This window comes from Hemitrygon akajei, chromosome 9, assembly GCF_048418815.1.
Source record: "Hemitrygon akajei chromosome 9, sHemAka1.3, whole genome shotgun sequence".
In the NCBI taxonomy this organism is placed as follows: Eukaryota; Metazoa; Chordata; class Chondrichthyes; order Myliobatiformes; family Dasyatidae; genus Hemitrygon; species Hemitrygon akajei.
Genome location: NC_133132.1, coordinates 146,973,420 through 146,985,724, shown reverse-complemented (window position 1 = coordinate 146,985,724; position 12,305 = coordinate 146,973,420). Strand labels below are relative to the sequence as shown.

The 12,305-nt window shown below is 42.4% G+C and overlaps 1 protein-coding gene across 8 annotated transcripts in view; it reads left to right on the top strand.

Annotated features, from left to right (window-relative positions):
- The window catches only part of LOC140733634 (intersectin-2-like), a 216,579-nt gene that overhangs the window by 137,768 nt on the left and 66,506 nt on the right, over nucleotides 1-12,305 (top strand). The window lies entirely within an intron of this gene.

The following is a 12,305-nucleotide window of genomic DNA, read 5'->3' as shown; positions in this document are numbered from 1 at the left end:
ACTGTTGTAACACACGGTCATTTGAGTTGCTGTCACTTTCCTGTCAGTTAGAACCCATATGGCCTTTCTACTCCGAACTCTCTCATTAACAAGGCATTTTCACTTAGGACTGCCACTGACTGGATTTTTTTTTGTTTGTTTTTTCTGCACCATTCTCTGTAAACTCCAGAGACTGTTGTGTGTGAAAATCCCAAGAGATAAGCTGTTTCTGAGATACTCAAACCACCTCGTCTGGCACCCACTATCTTTCTACGGTCAAAATCTCTTAGATCATATTTCTTCCCTATTTTGACGTTTGACCTGCATGCTTTTATGCATTGAGTTGCTACTACATGATTGGCTGTTTAGATATTTGCATTAGTGAGCAGGTGTACATAATAAAGTGGCCACTAAGTGCAATTCTCATCAAGCACTGTTGTCATAGCCAAGGGCAAGGATATATCTTGCAGGATAAAAATACAAGTTTGAAAAGCTCAAACAAATAAATAGAGGGTTACCTCAAGTGGAGTGGCCTGTGGAAAGCGGCCAGTCAGTGAGTGGGCCAGTGAAGGAGTGGAGATTTGAGGCTTTGACTCGAGAGATTCTGGCAGTTTTGGCAGTTGGACTGTGCAGTCAAGTCAATCAAGATTTGAATAGCTCAGCAGAAAGCCGTTGATTAGACAATCAAGATTGAATAGCTCAGACTCAGCAGAAAGCAGCTGATTGGACAGTCGAGGTCAGATGACCAAGCAGTTTGAAAAGCTCAAAATATAAATAGAGGGTTACCTCAAGCGGAGCGGCCTGTGAGTGTGTGGGCCAGTGAAGGAGTGGAGATTTGAGGCTTTGACGAGAAGAGGCTGAGGACGAGCTTCACTCCAAGTGAGGTAAGGCCGGGTAAGTTCCTTTCAAAGGAGAAAGTTTCAAAAGTTGAGGCAAGTATTGGGTAGGTCATGGCAGCTGAGATCAGCCCCATGGTTTGTTCATCCTGCAGCATGTGGGAAATCAGGGATACTTCCAGTGTCCCTGAAAACTATATGTGCAGGAAGTGTGTCCAACTGCAGCTTCTAGCAGACCGCATTGAGCGTCTGGAGCTGCGATTGGATTCATACTGGAGCATCCGCGATGCTGCGAAAGTCGTGAATAGCACGTTCAGTGAGTTGGCCACACCGCAGGTAAAGGCTACACAGGCAGAAAGGGAAGGGGTGGCCACTAGACAGCGTAGCAGTAGGCAGGTAGTGCAGGAGTCTCCTGGGGTCATCTCCCTCCTAAACAGATATACTGTTTTGGATACTTTGGGGGGAGATGTCTCATCAGGGGAAGGCAGCACCAGCCGAGTTCATTGCACCATGGGTGGCTCTGCGGCACAGGAGGGAAGGAAAAGGAGTGGGAGAGCTATAGTGATAGGGGATTCAATTGTAAGGGGAATAGATATGAGTTTCTGCGACAGCAAACGAGACTCCAGGATGGTATGTTGCCTCCCTGGTGCAAGGGTCAAGGATGTCTCTGAGCGGCTGCAGGACATTCTGGAATGGGAGGGTGAACAGCCAGTGGTTGTGGTGCACATAGGTACCAACGATATAGGTAAAAAATGGGATGAGGTCCCACAAGGTGAATTTAGGGAGTTAGGAGATAAACTAAGAAGTAGGACCACAAAGGTAATAATCTCTGGATTACTACCAGTGCCATGTGCTAGTCAGAGTAGAAATAGGAGGATATTTCAGATGAATACATGGCCTCAAAAATGGTGCAAGGAGGAGGGATTCAAATTTCTGGGGCATTGGAACCAGTTCTGGGGGAAGTGGGACTGGTATAAACAGGACGGTCTGCACCTGGGCTGGACTGGAACCAATGTCCTAGGGGGAACGTTTGCTACTGCTGTTCAGGAGGCTTTAAACTAATGTGGCAGGGGGATGGGAACAAGTGCAGAGAGACAGAGGGGTGTAAAATGAGGGTAGAAGCAAAAAGTAGTAAGGTGAAAAGTAAAAGTGGCAGGCAGGCAAATCCAGGGCAAAAAGCAAAAAGAGCCACTTTTCAACATAATTGTATAAGGGCTAAGAGTGTTGTAAAAACAAGCCTGAAGGTTTTGTGTGTCAATGCATTCGTAACAAGGTGGATGAATTGAATGTGCAGATAGTTATTAATGAATATGATATAGTTGGGATCACAGAGACATGGCTCCAGGGTGACCAAGGATGGGAGCTCAACATCCAGGGATATTCAATATTCAGGAGGGATAGACAGGAAAGAAAAGGAGGTGGGTAGCATTGCTGGTTAGAGAGGAGATTAACGCAATAGAAAGGAAGGACATTAGCCTGGAGGATGTGGAATCGATATGGGTAGAGCTGCATAACACTAAGGGGCAGAAAACGCTGGTGGGAGTTGTGTACAGGCCACCTAACAGTAGTAGTGAGGTTGGGGATGGCATTAAACAGGAAATTAGAAATGTGTGCAATAAAGGAACAGTAGTTATAATGGGTGACTTCAATCTACATATAGATTGGGTGAACCAAATTGGTAAGGGTGCTGAGGAAGAGGATTTCTTGGAATGTATGCAGGATGGTTTTCTGAACCAACATGTCGAGGAACCAACTAGAGAGCAGGCCATTCTAGATTGGGTATTGAGCAATGAGGAAGGGTTAGTTAGCAATCTTGTCGTGCGAGGCCCCTTGGGTAAGAGTGACCATAATATGGTGGAATTCTTCATTAAGATGGAGAGTGACTTAGTTAATTCAGAAACAAAGGTTCTGAACTTAAAGAAGGGTAACTTTGAAGGTATGAGACGTGAATTAGCTAAGATAGATTGGCAAATGAGACTTGAAGGGTTGACGGTGAATATGCAATGGCAAGCATTTAAAGATCGCATGGATGAACTACAACAATTGTTCATCCCAGTTTGGCCAAAGAATAAGCCAGGGAAGCTAGTGCACCCATGGCTGACAAGGGAAATTAGGGATAGTATCAAGTCCAAAGAAGAAACATATAAATTAGCAAAAAAAAGCGGCACACCTGAGGACTGGGAGAAATTCAGAGACCAGCAGAGGAGGACAAAGGGCTTAATTAGGAAAGGGAAAAAAGATTATGAGAGAAAGCTGGCAGGGAACATAAAAACTGACTGTAAAAGCTTTTATAAATACGTGAAAAGAAAGAGATTGGTCAAGACAAATGTAGGTCCTTTACAGTCAGAAACAGGTGAATTGATCATAGGGAACAAAGACATGGCAGACCAATTGAATAACTACTTTGGTTCTGTCTTCACTAAGGAGGACATAAATAATCTTCCGGAAATAGTAAGGGACCGAGGGTCTAGTGAGATGGAGGAACTGAGGGAAATACATGTTAGTAGGGAAGTGGTGTTATATAAATTGAAGGGAATAAAGGCAGATAAATCCCCAGGGCCAGATGGTCTGCATCCCAGAGTGCTTAAGGAAGTAGCCCAAGAAATAGTGGATGCATTAATGATGATTTTTCAAAACTCCTTAGATTCTGGATTAGTTCCTGAGGATTGGAGGGTGGCTAATGTAACCCCACTTTTTAAAAAAGGAGGGAGAGAGAAACCGGGGAATTATAGACTGGTTAGTCTGACATCGGTGGTGGGGAAAATGCTAGAGTCGGTTATCAAAGATGTGATAACAGCACATTTGGAAAGAGGTGAAATCATCGGACAAAGTCAGCATGGATTTGTGAAAGGAAAATCATGTCTGACGAATCTTATAGAATTTTTTGAAGATGTAACTAGTAGAGTGGATAGGGGAGAGCCAGTGGATGTGGTATATTTAGATTTTCAAAAGGCTTTTGACAAGGTCTCACACAGGAGATTAGTGTGCAAACTTAAAGCACACGGTATTGGGGGTTTGGTATTGATGTGGATAGAGAATTGGTTGGCAGACAATAAGCAAAGAGTGGGAGTAAACAGGACCTTTTCAGAATGGCAGGCAGTGACTAGTGGGGTACCGCAAGGCTCAGTGCTGGGACCCCAGTTGTTTACAATATATATTAATGATTTAGACGATGGAATTAAATGCAGCATCTCCAAGTTTGCGGATGACACGAAGCTGGGCGGCAGTGTTAGCTGTGAGGAGGATGCTAAGAGGATGCAGGGTGACGTGGATAGGTTAGGTGAGTGGGCAAATTCATGGGAGATGCAATTTAATGTGGATAAATGTGAGGTTATCCACTTTGGTTGCAAGAACAGGAAAACAGATTATTATCTGAACAGTGGCCGATTAGGAAAAGGGGAGATGCAACAGGACCTGGGTATCATTGTACACCAGTCATTGAAGATGGGCATGCAGGTACAGCAGGCGGTGAAAAAAGCAAATGGTATATTGGCATTCATAGCAAAAGGATTTGAGTACAGGAGCAGGGAGGTTCTGCTGCAGTTGTACAAGGCTTTGGTGAGACCGCACCTCGAATATTGTGTGCAGTTTTGGTCCCCTAATCTGAGGAAAGACATTCTTGCCATAGAGGGAGTACAGAGAAGGTTCACCGGATTGATTCCTGGGATGGCAGGACTTTCATATGAAGAAAGACTGGATCGACTAGGCTTATACTCACTGGAATTTAGAAGATTGAGGGGGGATCTTATTGAAATGTATAAAATTCTAAAGGGATTGGACAGGCTAGATCAGTGGTTCCCAACGTGGGGCGTATGCCCCACAGGGGGGTAATTTGATTTTTAAGGGGGGCAATTCGAGAATGAGTTATTAACAGTGAATTTTTTCTAGTAAATCTGTGTATGAGTGTGTGTGCGAGTTAATACATATGTGTATATACAGTATGCATACATAAAAATACTTGTGTGTATGTACATGTGTAATTGCGTATGTACTGTATATATAGTGTATCACCATCATTACAACCATCAAATGGCTTTCATAATTAAATTAATGAATTGACTGATGTAGGAAGGAACGAATGAACAAGTCCAAATGCGTAAGAAACTCGTACGAGGTCGCGCCAATGCTGCTTTTTGCAATAGCTTTCGGTTCTTGGTGGTGTGAAGGTGTGTACATTGCGTCATCTCTTTTACATGGTGTATCTGTCTTTGTATGCTGTAGAAACGAATCGGCATTGTTTTATTTATTTATTATTATTATTTTAATATCACTTAATGTTCTTTTTTTTTACAATTTCTTAGTAATTTCTTCCTCAGAACTTTAACAGTCCTTTGGTTCTTTTATTTTTCTCTTTCATGAATGCCATGTTCTTTGGAAGCTTGTTTAAACCAAGTTAATGGTCTTTTAGGCTTCCTCCAGGTGAATAGGAGTTCACTTTTTGAATAATAAGAATTATATATCACCACAGGGGGCATCAGGATTTTAGAGGTGATTAGGTGGGGCATGGCCACAAAAAGGTTGGGAACCACTAGGCTAGATGCAGGAAGATTGTTTCCGATGTTGGGGAAGTCCAGAACGAGGGGTCACATTTTAAGGATAAAGGGGAAGCCTTTTAGGACCGAGATGAGGAAAAACTTCTTCACACAGAGAGTGGTGAATCTGTGGAATTCTCTGCCACAGGAAACAGTTGAGGCTGGTTCATTGGCTATATTTAAGAGGAAGTTAGATATGGCCCTTGTGGCTAAAGGGATCAGGGGGTATGGAGAGAAAGCAGGTACAGGGTTCTGAGTTGGATGATCAGCCATGATCATACTGAATGGCGGTGCAGGCTTGAAGGGACGAATAGCCTACTCCTGCACCTATTTTCTATGTTTCTAAGAGAAATCTGTACTAAATGAGTTTATAAATTTAAAGCGATATTGAACTTGCTTGTTGATGTGGGGAAGAAAAACTGTAAAATTCATCTTTTACAAATGCATAAAACTGGCACTTCCTTGTTAGAACACAGCAAGATATCATGACATTATTAGGTATTATTCATGTATTTCCAGAGCTACCGATAATTTTCCATGTTTAGCATGCTCTGCAGCTTGGAAAGAAGGCAGAGGATTGGGGCTGAGTGGGAAAATGGATGAAGCAGATCTGATAGGCCAAATGGCCTAATTCCACTCCTATATCTCATGGAAGGGAATTTCATCAAAAATAAACAGCTGAAATGAAGCTTCAGCAGATTGCCTGCTCCATCTGTTTGGAACTCGGGTTTATTCAGTCTATCACCTCAAACTTGAGCAAAGTTTCTGAACAAGGGCTGTAAAGTAGCTGAAGTTCTTCAAGCATGTGCATGTATTTTTCCTTCCGCACTCTCCTCCTTCACAGACAGAGTGTTATGAGGTAATTAAGAAGCTTGGGAGAGTAGAGCTGTCACAGGTTTTCCTTTACTCACAAGTGTGGAAATAGGCCTTTCAAATTTAAATGTTAATAGTGGCAGCTGGAGGGGCAGATGGGTGTAGATCTTAAAATGAGCGTAGCCTGGAGAGGGGAGAAAGGGCATGAGAAGAATGAAAAAGTACTGGTTGATGAGATGTGGTGGGTTTAGGTGTCATAAACACTCTAACACAGAAACAGACCCTTTGGCTCATCTGGACTGTGCCGAACCATTGATCTACCTAGTCCCATTGACCAGTACCTGGACCATAGCCCTCCATACCCCTACCATCCATGTACTACCCAAATTTCTCTTAAATGTTGAATTCGAGCCCACGTCTACCACTTATTCTTGCAGCTTGTTCCACGCTCTCCTCACCCTCCTGAGTGAAGAAGATCCCCCTCATTTCTCCTTTCACCTTTTACCCATAACCCATGACCTCTAGATGTAGTCTCAGACAACCTCAGTGGAAAATAACCTGCTTGCGGGGTTCCGGTGACGTCATCGTCGAAAATGGCAGCTTAAGTCACTAGCTCCTCTGGAAAAATGCGTATTAAGCCCCGTTATCCCATCAAATATAATATTTTTTGAAAAATATTTGAACTGAAAAGAGGGGCAAGAATGGGGAGAAGAAATGGAAATAAAAAAACGACACTGCGGAGCCTGCGTCCGAGAGGAGTGCAGCGAGCGGCTCTCCGACCCGACTGCATGCTAGTGAGGCGGCTGCTGGGCCTCGTTCAGATGAAGCGGCGAATATCTTCGAAATCCTGAAAGAAATAATGGAGGTCCAGAAAGAAATAAAACAGCAGCTCTGTGATTTTAAATCAGAGCTCGCCAGCGTTAATCAAAAAATAGTGGTGGCAGAGACTCGAATTGAGAAGGTGGAAGATCGCGTTCAAAATGTGGAATGGATACTGAGCAAGATAATAAAAATAATACATCACCAAGAAGGTAAATTGCTTGACCTGGAGGGAAGATCACAGCGGAAAAATATCAGAATCTACAATGTTCCCACAGGAGCGGAGGGCTCGTCTGTGACGGAGTTTGTTGAAAAGTTACTGCGGGACGCGCTGGATCTTCCCTCGGTTATGAAGCTGGAAGTTGAGAGAGCTCACCGCGCGTTCGTTCCAAAACCTACCCAGGATAGAAAGCCACGCTCAATAATAATTAAATTCCTTCGGTACAGCACCAAGGCACAGATTCTACAAAGGGCCTGGGGTAAGAAGAGAGTGTTTTATGAAGATAAATTAATATATTTCGACCAAGATTACCCCCCCGCCGTCCTGCAGAAACGCAAAGAATACTCTGAAGTAAAGCGAGTACTAAAGCAAAACAAGATTAGATTTCAAACTCCGTACCCTGCTAAACTTCAAGTGTTTTATGACAATGGGATGCGGTTGTACCAGACGGTGGAAGAGGCGACTGCAGACATGAAGGCCAGAGAGTTGCCCGTTAGCGTCACCAAAACAAAGGAAAGCCTGACTGAGGAATTATCCCGCTCCACTTGGGAAATAGTGCGAGAATCGAGAAGGTAGGAGACGGGAGGAGGCCGAGAGCAATATATCAGGAAGAGACCAGGAGTTTCCCAAAGCCAGTCCTCACCCCCTTCAGAAGAGCCATAAGGTTTGGCTAACTTTAAAAATGTTGAGAACCTAAACAGAAGCAAAAGTACATGGTGATATACCTATCTCAAGAAATACTTATTATAATGTGGATTTTATATTACTTAGTTGTTATTCTTTATTCGCTGACTTACTCCTTTTCCCCCACCAAAATGAGAATATATATATGTGTGTGTGTGTGTGTGTGTATATATATATATAAATAAATAAATATATATATATATATATATATATATATATATATATATATATATATAAGGAGTACACAGGGAAATCTTTTCTGTGAAATAGATTTGTTCACTGACTTTTATGAATACTGCATTGGGGGCCCTCAACTCACAAGTAGGAGGGGTTATCCCCCACAGCTAGACACTTCCTCTAGGCAACGCAGGGTCATCTACTAAAGACCTCAGGCTTGGAATCACACGTTCGTTGCCATTTTTGTTGTTATTTGCGTTTCTTGGTTCTTATTTGTTCAGGGAGTAGATTGATTAAGTTTTATTCTAATTTCAATGGTACGTTGACAGATAAATACAGATGGCTAAGGACAAGGTAAAATTTATTTCTTTTAATGTCAATGGGCCATTAAATCCAATCAAACTTAAGAGAATTTTATCCAATTTGGAACAATTTGATTCATACTAGGAAAAATGGTATAACTGCATAATGCCTCATAGGCCTGATTTTATTCTCACAAATCAATGAATCTGTTGTTTAAAAAAAAATCACTCCCTACTTGTACATAGTTTCCTTTTGCTTGTTTTTTCTTTCCACTCTTTTCTATGAGTGTATACCTCAGATAAATACTTTGTGGAGATTTGTGATATATATGATTATATGATATATAGGTACAATGTCTGAAATACATCTTATGGAAATGTTTGTTTGATGATGAACTTCAATAAAAAAATAAAATACAAAAAAAAGGAAAATAACCTGCTTGCATTTACCCTATCTATACCCCTCATAATTTTGTATGCCTCTATCAAATCTCCCCTCTTTCTTCTACATCCTAGGGAATAAAGTCTTAACCTATTCAAGCTTTTGCCATAACTTAAGTCCTCAAGTCCCGACAAAATCCTTGTAAATTTTCAGCCCATTTTTCTAGCTGGTCCAGATCCTGTTGCAAGCTTTGATAGTTTTCTTCGCTGTCCACTACACCCCCATCTTGGGGTCATCCTCAAATTTGCTGATCCGGTTTACAATATTATCGTCCAGATCATTGGTATAAATGGCATACAACAAAGGACCTAGCACCAATCCCTGTGGTACTCCACTAGTCACAGGCCTCCAGTCAGAGAGGGAACCATCTACTACCACTCTCTGGTTTCTCCCATGAAGCCAATGTCTAATCCAATTTACTACCTCGTCTTGAATGCCAAATGACTGAAGCTTCTTGACCAACCACCCATGCAGAATCCTATCAAAGCCCTTGCTAAAGCCCTTGTAGACAATATCCATTTCCTTGCCTTCATCCACTTGCCTGTCAACTTCCTCAAAAAACACTTGTAAGATTGGTTAGACACAAAGCCATACTGACTATTCTTGATCAGTCTATCCAAATACTCATATAACCCGTCCCTTAAAATACCCATCAATAACTTCCCCATTACTGATGGTAGGCTGACTGGTCTATAATTTCCTGGCTTATTCTTAGAGCCGTTCTTAAAGACCAGAACAACACTGGCTATCCTCCAATCCTCTGGCACCTCACCCATGGTTTTAAATATCTCTGCTAGGGCCCTGAAAATTGTTGTATAGCCTCCCACAGGGTCCAAGGGAACACCTTATCAGAGCCTGGGGATTTATCCACCCTAATTTGCCTCAGGATAGCAAACATCTCCTCCTCTATAATCTGTATAGAGTCCATGACCTCACTGCCGCATTGCCTCACATTCATATACTCTGTGCCTGTATCCCGTGTGTTACGAACCCCGTAACTGGGTCACTTACCAGCAAAGATAGAGAGGTCCGTTGAAGTCTGATGATACTATTTTTAGCAGTATTTATTAGTAAAAATACACAAAAATAATATCAATGCAAATATACAGATAATATACGTCGTCAATACTAAATCTAAAAGTGCGGGTATAATAATACTCAATAAGAAATATCTCTATCGTTGTCTAGGGGATAATGTATTGTCCGATGGAAATATAAAAGTCACTCAGTTCATGCAGGCTGCAGCCTTTGGGGACCGCTGGGTTTGCAATAGTTGGAGAGAGAGAGAGAGATTTTGAGAAACTTGCCGGCTTTCCTTTTATGATTTCGATCCGTCGGAGTCTCGTTGGTGTGGCCGTTCACTTGTGGCCTCTCCTTTAGCTAAGCCGTTCTTCCGTGGTGAGCCCACCAACCCAGGCAAGGGAGGACGCACACAAGCCCCCACCGGCTGTTGCTATTAAACACTGTCACGGGATTTCTAGCATTTCTCCTGATGCGTCTAAAGGGGTTGTTCCCCAGGCCCTCTTTTATCCTTACTCACGGGGTCTCAGATGTCAGTCAGGTTGGAATGATGCAATCCCTCAACCAGCCCACTCTGGTCGTCCCCTGAGGGGCTTCAATGAATAGTACAGTACTCAATACACAATTCTGTCTCCAAGAGACAATGGCCATTATCAGTGGCTTTGTTTCGCTGAGGCCAGCACACATTCCAAACCTTGTGGATTCTGCGTGTCTCTCTCTCATTTCCTGGGTCCCAGACCCGAATTAATAGCGATCTTGCGATTCCCAAAAAGGAGGGGGAGACTTTGTACCCTTCGGCCCCTCAGAGTTGTGGCACATTCGTAACACGTGTAAATACAGATGTAATAAATCCACTTAAGGTCTTAAAATTTCACTTTTGAAGACCTCCCAGTTACCAAATACACCTTTGCCAGAAAACAGCCTATGCCTATCATACATGTCAGATCCTTTCTGGTGACATCAAAATTGGCCTTCTTCTAATTAGAAACTTAACCTGAGGACCAGACCTATCCTTTTCCAGAATTACCTTGAAACTAATGGCTTTATGATTACTAGGTGCAAAGTGTTCCCCTACAGAAACTTCTGTGACCTGCCCTGTCTCATTCTTAGAAGGAGATCTAGTGTCACACTCTCTCCCGTTGAGACTTTTATGTACAGATTAAGGAAACTTTTCTGAACACGTTTGACAAACTCTCCCATCCAGCCCTTTTACAGTATGGGAATCTCAGTCAATATGTGGAAAGTTAAAATCAACTATTGTAACAATCTGAGATCTCACTATAAATATACTTCTCTAAATCCTGCAAACTGTTGAGTGGTCTATAATATAATCGCATTAAGGTGGTTATACTTTCTTATTCCTCATTTCTATCCATAAAGGCTCACGAGATGAGCTCTTCCAGTCTGTCCTGACTAAGCAGTGCTGTGACATTTTCCCTGACTAGTAATGCCAGCCACCCCCCCCCCCCCCATCCCTTCCGCTCTATCATGTCTAAAACAATGTAATCCCAGAACTGTGCTGCCAGTTCTGCCTCTGCTGCAACCAAGTCTCACAAATGGCTACAATGTCATAACTCCATGTGTTGATCGGTACCCTACACTCATATGACTTATAACAGAAATTATAAGAATTTGAAATATACACATTTCAGAACATTAGAATCAGAATCACCAGCATGTGATGTGAAATTTGTTAACTTTGCAGCAGCAGTTCAATGCAATACATAGTTTAGCAGAGAGAAAAAAATAATAATAAATAAACAAGTAAAGCAATTAAATATATTGAATAGATTTTTAAAAGTGCAAAAACAGAAATACTGTATATTTTTTTTAAGAGCGCGGTAGTGTCTGAAGATTCAATGTCCATTTAGGAATCGGATGGCAGAGGGGAAGAAGCTGTTCCTGAATCACTGAGTGTGTGCCTTCAGGCTTTTGTACCTCCTACCTGATGGTAACAGTGAGAAAAGGGCATGCTCTGGGTGCTGGAGATCTTTAATAATGGACACTGCCTTTCTGAGACACCGCTCCCTGAAGATGTCCTGGGTACTTTGTAGGCTAGTACCCAAGATGGAGCTGACTAGATTTACGACCTTCTGCAGTTTCTTTCAGACCTGTGCAGTAGTCCCTCCATACCAGACAGTGATGCAGCCTGTCAGAATCCTCTCCACGGTACATCTATAGAAATTTTTGAGTGTATTTGTTGACTTGCCAAATTTCTTCACTCCTAATAAAGTATAGCCACTATCTTGCCTTCTTTATAACTCCTGCTAGTACCCCTCCAGTTCAGATGCAAACCATTCCTCCTGTACAGGTTTCATCTTCCCTGGAAGAGAGCCCAATAATCCATAAATCCGAAGCCCTCCCTCCTGCACCAACTCTTTAACCACATGTTAAACTGTATAAGCTTCCTATTTCTGGCCTCACTAGCACATGACAAAGGTAGTAATCCTGGGATCACAACCCTGGAGATCCTGTCCTTTA